The sequence below is a fragment of the Neoarius graeffei genome, chromosome 9 (genome assembly GCF_027579695.1).
Source record: "Neoarius graeffei isolate fNeoGra1 chromosome 9, fNeoGra1.pri, whole genome shotgun sequence".
Classification (NCBI taxonomy): domain Eukaryota; kingdom Metazoa; phylum Chordata; class Actinopteri; order Siluriformes; family Ariidae; genus Neoarius; species Neoarius graeffei.
This window is the reverse complement of record NC_083577.1, coordinates 21324346-21340289: the sequence shown is the minus strand read 5'-3', so window position 1 is coordinate 21340289 and position 15944 is coordinate 21324346. Positions and strand designations below refer to the sequence as shown.

General features: G+C 39.7%; 1 protein-coding gene across 4 annotated transcripts in view; it reads left to right on the top strand.

Annotated features, from left to right (window-relative positions):
* The window catches only part of LOC132891521 (protein mono-ADP-ribosyltransferase PARP9-like), a 97198-nt gene that overhangs the window by 61432 nt on the left and 19822 nt on the right, over positions 1–15944 (top strand). For 2 of the 4 annotated variants that reach the window (XR_009655333.1, XM_060929182.1), the window contains exon 1: positions 5709–5762. The exons of 1 other annotated variant lie outside the window; for it this stretch is intronic. The gene's annotated coding sequence lies outside the window, so the exon portion shown is untranslated. Of the gene's footprint in view, positions 1–5708; positions 5763–5962; positions 6014–15944 lie in introns of those variants that run through there. One more of the 4 variants, XM_060929186.1, reaches the window with a different exon arrangement.

The window sequence follows — 15944 nt, the reverse complement described above, 5'->3', positions numbered from 1 at the left end:
AGCGGCTAGAGATAATGAAATGAGATATTGAAATCACACTTTAATTGCGCACAATTCAATTCCATTCAACTAATTATGTGACTTCTGATGGCAACTGGTTGCACTGAAACTAATCTAAGCGTTTCACAGCAATGGAAGTGAAATCTGTTTTGCAAGCTATATTTCTCGATAGATTTTCTCCTTCTTCAGGATGAGAGGATGTTTTGTGTTGATTTATTAAATGTCAGTTTCAGTTTCAGATTGTAACGCTATAGGGGAAAGACAATACTCTGTCAAACAAATGTGTGATATAACCTGCTTGAATCATCATGTGTCAGCTGTGTTTTACAAAACTAATTCATGCAATGCTGCTTTTAGGTTTGTTCAAAAGTGTGACTATGTCTCTGTAGTTGGAGGCCTCATGGCAAATGAACCTCAGGGTTGTGACAAATATTTTGATGTGCAGTGTGTGTGTACATATATATATATATATATATATATATATATATATATATATATATATATATATATATATACACACACACACACACACACACACACACACACACACACACACTGTACTTGAATATTCCAGGATATTATTTCATCACATAACACACCCTGTATGCCTTAAGACCAGGAACTGCTGATATAGCATCACCACTGACTCAAGATTAACACAATAGACAAGTTTATCATTGTTGCATATTTCTCCTGAAGTATTTTTTTTTTTTTAAAAAAGGTGATCACTGTTATGAAAGTCAGGTCACTGATATGATAGCGGTATTTTTAGTTGCATCAGTTCCTGACCAGATCTGAACTATAGCAAAATCCTTCGCATACTTCCAAAAGCTAAGGGATATTACACTGTGCTCTGACTTTTACAGTTTATTAACATTTTGTGCTGCTGCCTTCATACTGATTTTTAAATCCTGATGCATGGTTATTAGATTCTCTGTAAACAATCTATTATCTGTAAATTAATGACCCCAGTATTCAAAGCTTTCTTGCTCTTTCAACACAATTTATAATGTTTATATGCACATAGTGAAAGAGCATAAAACTGGGCTATTCCTTGAACGGTATATAACTTTACCTTCAATTTGGGAGGAAAAACATGGACAAATCAAGTCACTCTTGAGTTTATCATTGTTTCAAAACACTCTTCAGCTGTAACTCAACATGTTTCCTGTCCAGAAACTTTTGCCACTCAATTTAACTTTAATAAAAGCAATAGTTTATTTAAGGATTATCAGAAGATTTTTTCTTTTCTTTACATTTCCCAATGTTTACTGCAACACAATCACAGTTCAAATGAATATACGGAAAATTACTGAATAAAATAAAATAGAAATAACACAACACTTTTGCCATAAGTTACTTTTTTCGTCCTTTTTTTTTTTTGAAAGCATATACATTTCTAATATACAGTGGTGCTTGAAAGTTTGTGAACCCTTTAGAATTTTCTATATTTCTGCATAAATATGACCTAAAACATCATCAGATTTTCACACAAGTCCTAAAAGTAGATAAAGAGAACCCAGTTAAACAAATGAGACAAAAATATTATAATTGGTCATTTATTTATTGAGGAAAATGATCCAATATTACATATCTGTGAGTGGCAAAAGTATGTGAAACTTTGCTTTGAGTATCTGGTGTGACTCCCTTGTGCAGCAATAACTGCAACTAAATGTTGGTAACTGTTGATCAGTCCTGCACACTGGCTTGGAGGAATTTTAGCCCATTCATCCGTACAGAACAGCTTCAGCTCTGGGATGTTGGTGGGTTTCCTCACATGAACTGCTCGCTTCAGGTCCTTCCACAACATTTCGATTGAATTAAGGTCAGGACTTTGACTTGGCCATTCCAAAACATTAACTTTATTCTTCTTTAACCATTCTTTGACAGAATAACTTGTGTGCTTAGGGTTGTTGTCTTGCTGCATGACCCACCTTCTCTTGAGATTCAGTTCATGGACAGATGTCCTGACATTTTCCTTTAGAATTCACTGGTATAATTCAGAATTCATTGTTCCATCAATGATTGCAAGCCGTTCTGGCCCAGATGCAGCAATACAGGCTCAAACCATGTTTCACAGGGATAATGTTCTTATGCTGGAATGCAATGTTTTCCTTTCTCCAAACATAACGCTTCTCATTTAAATCAAAAAGTTCTATTTTGGTCTCATCTGTCCACAGAACATTTTTCCAATAGCCACATGGACAATGGCTTGTCCATGTGATCTTTAGCAAACTGCAGATGAGCAGCAATGTTCTTTTTGGAGAGCAGTGGCTTTCTCCTTGCAACCCTGCCATGCACACTATTGTTGTTCTCCTGATAGTGGACTCATGAACATTAACATTAGCCAATGTGAGAGAGGCCTTCAGTTGCTTAGAAGTTACCTTGGGGTCCTTTGTGACCTTGCCAACTATTACACGCCTTGATCTTTGAGTGATCTTTGTTGGTTGACCACTCCTGGGGAGGGTAACAATGGTTTTGAATTTCCTCAATTTGTACACAATCTGTCTGACTGTGGATTGGTGGAGTCCAAACTCTTTAGAGATGGTTTTATAACCTTTTCCAGTGTGATGAGCATCAACAATGCTTTTTCTGAGGTCCTCAGAAATCTCCTTTGTTTGTGCCATGATACACTTCCACAAACATGTGTTGTGAAGCTCAGACTTTGATAGATCCCTGTTCTTTAAATAAAACAGGGTACCCACTCACACCTGATTGTCATCCCATTGATTGAAAACACCTGACTCTAATTTCACCTTCAAATTAGCTGCTAATCCTAGATGTTCACATACTTTTGCCACTCACAGATATGTAATATTGGCTCGTGCGCCTCAATAAATAAATGACCAAGTATAATATTTTTGTCTCATTTGTTTAACTAGGTTCTCTTTGTTTACTTTTAGGACTTGTGTGAAAATCTGATGATGTTTTAGGTCATATTTATGCAGAAATATAGACAATTCTAAAGAGTTCACAAACTTTCAAGCACCAGTGTATACGAGCCATTGTAACAACATAATCAATTATATTCACTTCACCTGTCAATGGTTTTAATGTTATGGCTGGACAGTGTATGATATACATATTGGCAGTTTTCTGTTTCAGGCTAAGCACTGGTTTGGGCTTTTTTCCCCAGATATCTTCACTAGTGAGCTAGGATTTCTGGTTTTATTGTCCTCTGGTGGCTGTGGTTTGCATTTCTTCATTATCCCTGGATGTGCTAAGATTTTAATATTTAATTTAATTTAATTGGCCTAATGCCCTAAGTTACAAAAAAAAAAAAAAACTGTATTTTTGAGTCTTTTTTTTTTCATCTCAAAAATGTAGTCTGTAATTGTGAATTGTGTGTCATACCCCTACAAGGTCATAACAAAGAAAACCATACTCACACATAAGCTTCCTTAACATTCTGTCAAAAAAAACCAAAAACACATAAAAACAACAACAAAAGTTTTATCTAAAAGTCTAAGTGACCTAACCATTCCTGTGACAGTCTTCAGTTTTATATTTCTGTTTCTGTCACCAGAGTCTTACTATACACACGGTGTTCTACTGATCATCACACTCACTTTGGGTAAGGGACGCCCTCAAGCAGGTCAAAGCGTGAAGAAGTGATCGAGTTTTATGAGAGAAGGCTGTGCAAATCATAGCACCACATTCGAGTGGAGCCCGCAAGACGGTTCTCTGAGACCATGAAAGAATTTCTCCAGGCCATATACTCAGCCTGGGGCCCGCTAAAAGAGCTGATCAGCACCTGCATCTGACACAGCGTGGAGGCCTAGTTTTTCTCTTCAGGTTTCAGAGTTAAGAGGAGGCTGGGCCTCAGAATGCTGAGGATCTTTGACCTTTTTCCCAGTTTGAGGTTCGGCAACGAGAGGGTTTGAAACTTTGGGTTGCAGCTTCTCCGGTTTCAGGAGCTGGGATGACAAAAGAGCTTAGTAAAGGAACTATACACACAGAAACATTCACATATATAACAAAAGTGTGTTAGTGGTCCAAAAATATTGTAAGCACACAGTCAGAGGGATTGCATTTTGACAATAAGGCCTTGGAGAAACCATTAAATAATGATTAATGAGTGAAAAATTTACACATTTGCAAGAAACTGCACACAAGCACTAACACAGTATGTCCTTCATACTGAAAATGTAAAAGTTTACTATGATTACAACAAACAGAATGAAAAGTGAAGCAAGGAATCATGCAGATGTTGGTTTAGGAGCTCACCCTGAGGATGGCTTTCATTTTGAGCTGGCTGTCGGACCCGGAACGTTCCAGCTGGAAACGCTGGTCCAGTGTCAGGTCTGAGGCTTTGAGTAGCTGGCTGAGAGGCAGAGTGAGCATGCCCAGTGAATTCTTCTTTTCAGCCAACTTCACCTGAAACCATGAGGCACAGAAAATAATCATTGTATACTTACTGGGAGGCGAATATGGCTATTACCTTCTGTGTTTGCTTACAATTGCTCCTTTTTTCTGCTTAATAATAATAATCTCATCTCATTATCTCTAGCCGCTTTATCCTGTTCTACAGGGTCGCAGGCAAGCTGGAGCCTATCCCAGCTGACTACGGGCGAAAGGCGGGGTACACCCTGGACAAGTCGCCAGGTCATCACAGGGCTGACACATAGACACAGACAACCATTCACACTCACATTCACACCTACGGTCAATTTAGAGTCACCAGTTAACCTAACCTGCATGTCTTTGGACTGTGGGGGAAACCGGAGCACCCGGAGGAAACCCACGCGGACACGGGGAGAACATGCAAACTCCGCACAGAAAGGCCCTCGCCGGCCCCAGGGCTCGAACCCAGGACCTTCTTGCTGTGAGGCGACAGCGCTAACCACTACACCACCGTGCCGCCATCATAATAATAATAATAATAATAATCGCACTTGTGATCAAGCCTTAATGCCATGTCTTATTCCTTTTTCCTGTCTTGGCTGTCATTTCAACTTGCAAGCAAGAAAGGTGAACCTGAATGTACAGAAGGAAATATAAAGCACAACTTTATTCATCACACACTTGTGAAATTCTTCTCTGCATTTAACCCATCTGAAGCAGTGAACACACACGTGAGCAATGAGCACACACACATACCCAGAGCAGTGGGCAGCCATGCTAACAGCACCCGGGGAGCAGTTGGGAGTGAGGTGCCTCGCTCAAGGGCACCTCAGCCCAAGGCCGTCCCATATTAACCTAACCAAGAACCTTATTTTCAGTTTAATTAATCAGGAAATAAATAATGACATTTGTTCAAAATATACAGTTTTTTATGTCTTTGAAGGGTTTTATTGACATTTGTTAGTTCACTTAGGTAATATAAGCCATAATAATAATCCCAGACTGTAGCAGAAATCCACAGATGAGGTGGGGGAGTAAGCTTGCTGGCCTATACACACACATGCATGCATTAACAGACAGGGGCATTTTTGTGCTGGACATGGTCACACTTAGAAGGTGGTACACTTGGAGTAACATCTTGAAAAAAACATCACTGATCTTTGTTTGAAGACTGTATGAAAATCTGACAAAATGTCATACTCTTTGTTCTCCTTTATCCCTCAGTTCTCGTCAGAGTGTAGGTATGGAAAGCTCTAAATCTAACAGTGATACACACAACTTTAAAGAGAAATGGTCTGAGTTTCCTGGAAATGTCATGCAGGGAATGCTTTCACTTTCATTTTTTCTCACAGCACTGTGCTTGTGTGTGTGTTTATATATATTCTCACTCGTCGTCTTGCTTTTTGACACAAAAACAGGTAAGAAATAATGACTTTAAACTCTGTGTAACGCCCTGTGATGACCTGGCGACTTGTCCAGGGTGTACCCCGCCTTTCGCCCGTAGTCAGCTGGGATAGGCTCCAGCTTGCCTGCGACCCTGTAGAACAGGATAAAGCGGCTAGAGATAATGAGATGAGATGAGATGAACTCTGTGTAACACCTTCTGTTTGTAGCAGAAGAACCAGTAAAAGCCCAGAGAGTTCAGGAAACCCATTTCTGAGGAGATCAGGTGACACTGGACTTCTCTCTGGTTGTTTGTTTTCACCTTGAGGAAACATTTCTCTGCTTTACTGTTCACTGTTGACCTGAGGTTCTTCTGTCTTGTGTTTCATTTTATCAACTTTGCCACGAATATTTCTCAGTTCCGCAGGAGGAATAGAATGAGATTAAAAAAAAGACATTGTGGGGCTTTTTAAGAGACAAAACTAAGAGAAAGACTCTGCTTGGTCGCAGCCAAATACACAGAATGTGCATGTGCTTCCGAGGGCCTCTCACAATCAATGGGCGGAGACTGGTGTTGAATCTGCTGCCGTGCAAGTACAACCCTGATTCCAAAAAAGTTGGGACAAAGTATAAATTGTAAATAAAAACGGAATGCAATGATGTGGAAATTTCAAAATTCCACATACTGTATTATTCAGAATAGAACATAGATGACATATCAAATGTTTAAACTGAGAAAATGTATCATTTAAAGAGAAAAATTAGGGGATTTTAAATTTCATGACAACAACACATCTCAAAAAAGTTGGGACAAGGCCATGTTTACCACTGTGAGACATCCCCTTTTCTCTTTACAACAGTCTGTAAATGTCTGGGGACTGAGGAGACAAGTTGCTTAAGTTTAGGGATAGGAATGTTAACCCATTCTTGCCTAATGTAGGATTCTAGTTGCTCAAATGTCTTAGGTCTTTTTTGTCATATCTTGCGTTTTTATGATGCGCCAAATGTTTTCTATGGATGAAAGATCTGGACTGCAGCCTGGCCAGTTCAGTACCCGGACCCTTCTTCTACGCAGCCATGATGCTGTAATTGATGCAGTATGTGGTTTGGCATTGTCATGTTGGAAAATGCAAGGTCTTCCCTGAAAGAGACCTCATCTGGATGGGAGCATATGTTGCTATAGAACCTGGATATACCTTTCAGCATTGATGGTGTCTTTCCAGATGTTTTAAGCTGCCCATGCCACACACACTAATGCAACCCCATACCATCAGAGATGCAGGCTTCTGAACAGAGCGCTGATAACAACTTGGGTCGTCCTTCTCCTCTTTAGTCCGAATGACACGGTGTCCCTGATTTCCATAAAGAACTTTAAATTTTGATTCGTCTGACCACAGAACAGTTTTCCACTTTGCCACAGTCCATTTTAAATGAGCCTTGGCCCAGGGAAGACGTCTGCGCTTCTGGATCGTGTTTAGATACGGCTTCTTCTTTGAACTATAGAGTTTTAGCTGGCAACGGCGGATGGCACGGTGAATTGTGTTCACAGATAATGTTCTCTGGAAATATTCCTGAGCCCATTTTGTGATTTCCAATACAGAAGCATGCCTGTATGTGATGCAGTGCCGTCTAAGGGCCCGAAGATCACGGGCACCCAGTATGGTTTTCCGGCCTTGACCCTTACGCACAGAGATTCTTCCAGATTCTCTGAATCTTTTGATGATGTTACTGTATGCACTGTAGATGATGATATGTTCAAACTCTGCAATTTTACACTGTCAAACTCCTTTCTGATATTGCTCCACTATTTGTCGGTGCAGAATTAGGGGGATTGGTGATCCTCTTCCCATCTTTACTTCTGAGAGCCGCTGCCACTCCAAGATGCTCTTTTTATACCCAGTCATGTTAATGACCTATTGCCAATTGACCTAATGAGTTGCAATTTGGTCCTCCAGCTGTTCCTTTTTTGTACTTACCTTTAACTTTTCCAGACTCTTATTGCCCCGTCCCAACTTTTTTGAGATGTGTTGCTGTCATGAAATTTCAAATGAGCCAATATTTGGCATGAAATTTCAAAATGTCTCACTTTCGACATTTGATATGTTGTCTATGTTCTATTGTGAATACAATATCAGTTTTTGAGATTTCTAAATTATTGCATTCCGTTTTTATTTACATTTTGTACTTTGTCCCAACTTTTTTTGAATCTGGGTTGTACATGCAAAAATATACAAGGACATTGAGTTAATTATTAAATGAATATACGCAAAACATTATTCATATATTTCAATATGTTATGGAATTACATATGGATATCGTAATGTCACATTGACATCATCACATTGTAATAAAATTTAACTCTATTCGGCAAGTGATTACGTCATTTAGTGTCATAAATGAGACAAATCACTGCACCTCTTACATTGTGTGGATAACAGTTGAAATAATCATGGCTGCATTCCAGCGAATCCATGCCGAAACTCCACTTGTCTGGCCAGCAGGTCTAGTTTTACCTGTTTAAGGCCCATCCACACCTGATGGTGCCACTCCCTTTGGTCCTGCAGGTCTCAGGGCAACTGGAGCCACTCCTTCTCAATGTTGAGCAGCTCCTGGCTGTCCTGATGCTCTTGGCCAGCTGGGTTCTGGCTGCCTGAAGTCTGGGAAGAGGTCAGTTGAGAGGGTCCAGGGGATGAGGATGCAGTAGGGCCATTGGGGTGGGGAGGCACTGCGATCTGGGGAGGTGATGGGATAGATACTGTACCTCCTTCATATGCCAAATACCACTCAGCTGCATGCTGATTTATAAGGGACATTAAGGTCTTGATTTGGTAACAATGAAATGATTGGGCACAGAGAAAACATTTACTGAATTATTTACCTTATTATTTGCTCATTCTTTCATGTGAACATTTGTTCATTTAATAAAAAAAAAAAACATGCTTGAAATAAAAAATGTTATTGTCCAAAAATGGAAAACAGCTTCAATTATTAATTACCACATTATATCTGTAATGCTTAATGAGGATACAATATATTAACATATTTGAAGCACTTGATATTTCATTGGTTTTTGGTGAAAAACGTATGCCATTTGACCTCATCGACTGGACTGAGTAACTACTAATGCCTTCAGTAACTACAGTACTAATGCCTTTAGCAATTACGGATGCCTATAGTGAAGACACATGCTACAAAGACGCTCTTAGCAAAGTTGCTCTTAAGACTAGTTCTTCTGAGTGAGTTTGGGAAAATCATGTACAGATACAATGTTTGTTGCTTAAGAGCATCTTTAAACTCGCTGTTTAGCCCTAAAGTGCAACATTATCAGAAAAACCACCCATGGACTGTTCAAAATTTGGTGCACGAACAAGAAGAGAACTCATTCCCTGTTGATTAAAAAGGAGTAACAGAGGATCCTCACTGTAGCCTGCAAGATGTGGGCAGAGCAAGATGTCATGTACTTACAGTGCTGCTTGAAAGTTTGTGAACCCTTTAGAATTTTCTATATTTCTGCATAAATATGACCTAAAACATCATCAGATTTTCACACAAGTCCTAAAAGTAGATAAAGAGAACCCAGTTAAACAAATGAGACAAAAATATTATACTTGGTCATTTATTTATTGAGGAAAATGATCCAATATTACATATCTGTGAGTGGCAAAAGTATGTGAACATCTAGAATTAGCAGTTAATTTGAAGGTGAAATTAGAGTCAGGTGTTTTCAATCAGTGGGATGACAATCAGGTGGGAGTGGGCACCCTGTTTTATTTAAAGAATAGGGATCTATCAAAGTCTAATCAGTGTATCATGGCATGAAAAAAGGAGATTTCTGAGGAACTCAGAAAAAGCGTTGTTGATGCTCATCAGGCTGGAAAAGGTTACAAAACCATCTCTAAAGAGTTTGGACTCCATCGATCCACAGTCAGACAGATTGTGTACAAATGGAGGAAATTCGAGACCATTGTTACCCTCCCCAAGAGTGGTTGACCAACAAAGATCACTCCAAGAGCAAGGCATGTAATAGTCGGCGAGGTCACAAAGGACCCCAGTGTAACTTCTAAGCAACTGAAGGCCACTCTCACATTGGCTAATATTAAGGTTCATGAGTCCACCATCAGGAGAACACTGAACAACAATAGTGTGCATGGCAGGGTTACAAGGAGAAAGCCACTGCTCTCCAAAAAGAACATTGCTGCTTGTCTGCAGTTTGCTAAAGATCATGTGGACAAGCCAGAAGGCTATTGGAAAAATGTTTTGTGGACGGATGAGACCAAAATAGAACTTTGTGGTTTAAATGAGAAGTGTTATGTTTGGAGAAAGGAAAACACTGCATTCCAGCATAAGAACCTTATCCCATCTGTGAAACATGGTGGTGGTAGTATCATGGTTTGGGCCTGTTTTGCTGCATCTGGGCCAGGACAGCTTGCCATCATTGATGGAACAACGAATTCTGAATTATACCAGTGAATTCTAAAGGAAAATATCAGGACATCTGTCCATGAACTGAATCTCAAGAGAAGGTGGGTCATGCAGCAAGACAACGACCCTAAGCACACAAGTCATTCTTCCAAAGAATGATTAAAGAAGAATAAAGTTAATGTTTTGGAATGGCCAAGTCAAAGTCCTGACCTTAATCCAGTCGAAATGTTGTGGAAGGACCTGAAGCGAGCAGTTCATGTGAGGAAACCCACCAACATCCCAGAGTTGAAGTTGTTCTGTACAGAGGAATGGGCTAAAATTCCTCCAAGCTGGTGTGCAGGACTGATCAACAGTTACCGGAAATGTTTAGTTCCAGTTATTGCTGCACAAGTGGGTCACACCAGATACTGAAAGCAAAAGTTCACATACTTTTGCCACTCACAGATATGTAATATTGGATAATTTTCCTCAATAAATAAATGACCAAGTATACTATTTTTGTCTCATTTGTTTAACTGGGTTCTCGTTATCTACTTTTAGGACTTGTGTGAAAATCTGATGTTGTTTTAGGTCATATTTATGCAGAAATATAGAAAATTCTAAAGGGTTCACAAACTTTCAAGCACCACTGTACCATATAAGGTCAATCACATGATACACCCGAACCCAAACCCTAATCAAAACCCTTGTATGTCATAGCCTCCATCTGTGGTAAGTGCATGACATCTCATTCTGCCCCATTCCTGCTCCATCCCACAGGCTGCCACAAGGGGTACTTGCTACCATTTGCCCCCCCATGTTATCTTGAGACCCATCGACCTGTCTTTTTGATGGCCAATACTAGAAATCAATGGGTAATTTTCTGCAACAGTGGGCTTCAAAATTCCTATTTGAGAAAATTATGATGAAACAAAAACAAGCAACATTAGTTGCACTGTCAGATAAAAATAAATACCAATGGATGAATGGGACCCAAAACAACACAATATATCTGTATCCCACATGCATTTTTCTCCAGTACAATGTTTGCTCTCCCTTATTTCTGAAGCAGGATGTGATTTGCTGCTCAGACCCAATAATGCTTGCCCGTTGGCCAGTGTGTGGCACTGCAACCAACCATAGTCCTTGTTTCATACTACTGCCAGGGTCAGCTGTAGCAACAGAATAAATGTTGGCCTCTGCAACCAACTTAGTATCTGTACATTGGACTGCCTTGTTTGTCTAAGTTATGCCAAGATAGCCACTGAGGACTTCCCATCTGAGGAAGCCACATAACTTTTCATGCAACCTCATTTGAGGTGTCTGTGAAATCTCTAATCAGAGATGTCCACAAGCGCTGGCGACTGGCAGTTTTCTCTGCCTACAAAGATGATCTGAGCCGGCTATTCGAGCCCGGAAAAAAAAAATTAAAACTTGCCTTTCAATGTTCAAGCAATTTGTATAATCTCTGCTGCCCATAATTTGCTGCAAATCCAATTATTTCACCACAAAATTTTTCGATTCGGGTCATGACCAGAAGCGGTGCAATATTTGTTAATTGATTGTCGTGTTCTGATTGGCTGAGCTGGACCACATGACCACGCCATAGCATATGTAGTTATGTTACAGAGCCAGGCAGCATACTACAGAGGGTAACTGAGAAAGCCAAGCACACGTACATCTGGAGGAAAAGTCCATACATATTTCGCAAGTATTTTGCAGGGAAATGGTTAGTAAATTATTAGCTGAGAATGCACCAGAAGGCATGTAAATTTCAAAATTTTCTGGTGAGGCGTGCCCCCAGATGCCCCTAGCAGTAGTGCATTAGCATTAGCCACCTACTACTTTTTTTTTTTTTGCCAGCGACTTCAGATTTTCTGGAAAACCCTGTCTAATGCTTACACATGCTCAAAATGTACGGTACATGTAAAGGTTAGCTTCTGTGGTTGGGATAGCTGTTAACAATTTACCACACCATGCTAATCAGGACCGAGCATTGCAAAATTAGGCACAAAGGTTATATGTGCTTTAAAATGGCATAAAATAAAGAATTTTCTTGAAATGATTTGAGTTGACTGATTCCTTTTTCAGAAATTCACTACCTAAAACACCTTATTTTAAGAGCTCCATCCAACTGCTTTTTCATACCAAGATTGTGCCAGAGGGCCCCAAATTTTCTTCAATATTTCAAATTTTCACAGTTCTTCATTTGGTCATCAGACACCCTTCTCTCAATTTCTAGATAATACCACCCCTCTGTTTTGTGCTCTGCCACCCTGTGTAGGGTAGGGCATCCTTTCTTTTGGGGATTGAGGAGTAGTGGTCATCTCGCCCTCCATATGGCCTTTGAAACTGAGCATTTTCACATGCACACGACAAACTAAAGTGGTAGAAGGAAATTCCCAGAATACTTTGCGAACCAAAGCAGTGGAACATGCAACATGGCTACCAGTGCAGGGCAAGACACCCATAAATCTAGTATACGTAACTTCACAAAAATAAGCATGCAGACATTTTTTAAAAATCCGTTGGAATATCTCATCTCATCTCATCATCTCAAGCCACTTTATCCTTCTACAGGGTCGCAGGCAAGCTGGAGCCTATCCCAGCTGACTACGGGCGAAAGGCGGGGTACACCCTGGACAAGTCGCCAGGTCATCACAGGGCTGACACACAGACACAGACAACCATTCACAGTCACATTCACACCTACGGTCAATTTAGTGTCACCAGTTAACCTAACCTGCATGTCTTTGGACTGTGGGGGAAACCGGAGCACCCGGAGGAAACCCACGCGGACACGGGGAGAACATGCAAACTCCGCACAGAAAGGCCCTCGCCGGCCACGGGGCTCGAACCCGGACCTTCTTGCTGTGAGGCGACAGCGCTAACCACTACACCACCGTGCCACCCCGTTGGAATTTCTTAATGTAAATACAAAGAAATATGCAATTGGTCCATTATAACAAGCATTTATTCATGATGTCAAGACAGCTTCATGTAAATGATGATTTGTGAGTGACCTTACAGTTATTTATTTCCATGTCTCATGTATGAACGTTGGAAAATGATCCAGCAGCAAATTTTCTGCAATAACCCCTCTCATCTGATATCAGTGCAGGGCAGAAATGTCTATGAGCAGGGGTACACTGAAACAGATGAGGTGTAAACATGCTTCCTGGCTATTGTCAATAAATTAATCTGCACTGGCATTGTGGAAAACTCTGTCCGGAATCCCTCCTTTATTTGGTTTATAAATTATTTCAAATTATTTTTCTAATCACTTAAAAATGTACTGTAATAAAATAGCAAGAAAGATTGATAATGATATGTCTCATTTCTTGATATATTTTATTTTGGGTTTTTTTTTTCTATCATGTTGATAATGTTTATATTGTTTTATAGAATATTGATGTAGTCTGAGATCCTATATGTTCTTTTATTATTATTTATTGATTTATTGATTTATTTTTATAATTTAAAATAAACCCTCTGTCCTGAACAGACACTTGCTCTTGGTGCTGTATGACACCCTTCAGCATGCATTATTTTCATGCAACAGCACAGACGGTCGTGAATTATTCGTAACATAATAGAATATTATAGAGAACAGGATGAGTTTCCTTTTGAGTCTTGTTCACCTTCACATTTCTTCCTGATGTCATCTCAGTGAGGTTTTCCTCCCCACTGTCAGCTCTGGCTTGCTCATTTGTGATCCAAATCTACAGTGGTGCTTGAAAGTTTGTGAACCCTTTAGAATTTTCTATATTTCTGCATAAATATGACCTAAAACATCATCAGATTTTCACACAAGTCCTAAAAGTAGATAAAGAGAACCCAGTTAAACAAATGAGACAAAAATATTATACTTGGTCATTTATTTATTGAGGAAAATGATCCAATATTACATACTGTATCTGTGAGTGGCAAAAGTATGTGAACCTTTGCTTTCAGTATATGGTGTGTCCCCCTTGTGCAGCAATTACTGCAACTAAACGTTTCTGGTAACTGTTGATCAGTCCTGCACACCGGCTTGGAGAAATTTTAGCCCATTCCTCTGTACAGAACAGCTTCAACTCTAGGATGTTGGTGGGTTTCCTCACATTAACTGCTCACTTCAGGTCCTTCCACAACATTTTCATTGGATTAAGGAAGGTCAGGACTTTGACTTGGCCATTCCAAAACATTAAGTTTGTTCTTCTTTAACCATTCTTTGGTAGAACGACTTGTGTGCTTAGGGTCATTGTCTTGCTGCATGACTTACCTTCTCTTGAGATTCAGTTCATGGACAGATGTCCTGACATTTTCCTTTAGAATTCGTTGGTATAATTCAGAATTCGTTGTTCCATCAATGATGTCAAGCCGTCCTGGCCCAGATGCAGCAAAACAGGCCCAAACCATGATACTACCACTACAATGTTTCACAGATGGGATAAGGTTCTTATGCTGGAATGCAGTGTTTTCCTTTCTCCAAACATAACGCTTCTCATTTAAACCAAAAAGTTCTATTTTCTTCTCATCCATCCACAAAACATTTTTCCAATAGCCTTCTGGCTTGTCCATGTGATCTTTAGCAAACTGCAGATGAGCAGCAATGTTCTTTTTGGAGAGCAGTGGCTTTCTCCTTGCAACCCTGCCATGCACACTATTGTTGTTCTTCTGATGGTGGACTCATGAACCTTAACATTAGCCAGTGTGAGAGAGGCCTTCAGTTGCTTAGAAGTTACCCTGGGGTCCTTTGTGACCTCGCCGACTATTACATGCCTTGCTCTTGGAGTGATCTTTGTTGGTCAACCACTCCTGGGGAGGGTAACAATGGTCTTGAATTTCCTCCATTTGTACACAATCTGTCTGACTGTGGATTGGTGGAGTCCAAACTCTTCAGAAATGGTTTTGTAACCTTTTCCAGCCTGTTGAGCATCAACAACGCTTTTTCTGAGGTCCTCAGAAATCTTCTTTGTTCGTGCCATGATACACTTGCACAAACATGTGTTGTGAAGATCAGACTTTGATAGATCCCTGTTTTTTAAATAAAACAGGGTGCCCACTCCCACCTGATTGTCATCCCATTGATTGAAAACACCTGACTCTAATTTCACCTTCAAATTAACTGCTAATCCTAGAGGTTCGCATACTTTTGCCACTCACAGATATGTAATATTGGATCATTTTCCTCAATAAATAAATGACCAAGTATAATATTTTTGTCTCATTTGTTTAACTGGGTTCTCTTTATCTATTTTTGGGATTTGTGTGGAAATCTGATGATGTTTTAGGTCATATTTATGCAGAAATATAGAAAATTCTAAAGGGTTCACAAACTTTCAAGCACCACTGTACATCTACATCTGAACTTCTGTAAAACTGCTTTGTGACAATACTGTTAAAAGTGCTGTGGAAATAAAAGTGAATTCATTTAACATTTCCTTTAGAAGTCATTGGTCATGGCACCACAAACTAACTATGCGTACAACCTATTTACAAAATACGATAAGTTTTTACAAGAACACAGACAAAATGAAGCTGTGCTATTGAGAAGTGAGTACACAACGAAGATGTTACATTTTTGTCACCCTTGGCTTGCTTTGATTTAAATCTAAATCCATTATCTGGATTTCTGTAAAGCTTTGTGATGATGTCCACTGTCAGCTGTAGAGCTATATCGAGTACAGGACAGTCACTAATATCTGTTCAAAAAAATCACCGGATTTAAATAATGTCACTGAACGGGTCTAAAAAGTTACCAAATCTAGCAACAAAGTCAGTGAGTTGATAAGACTGGAAGCAAGACACGCCTTAATTATAGTGACATCATT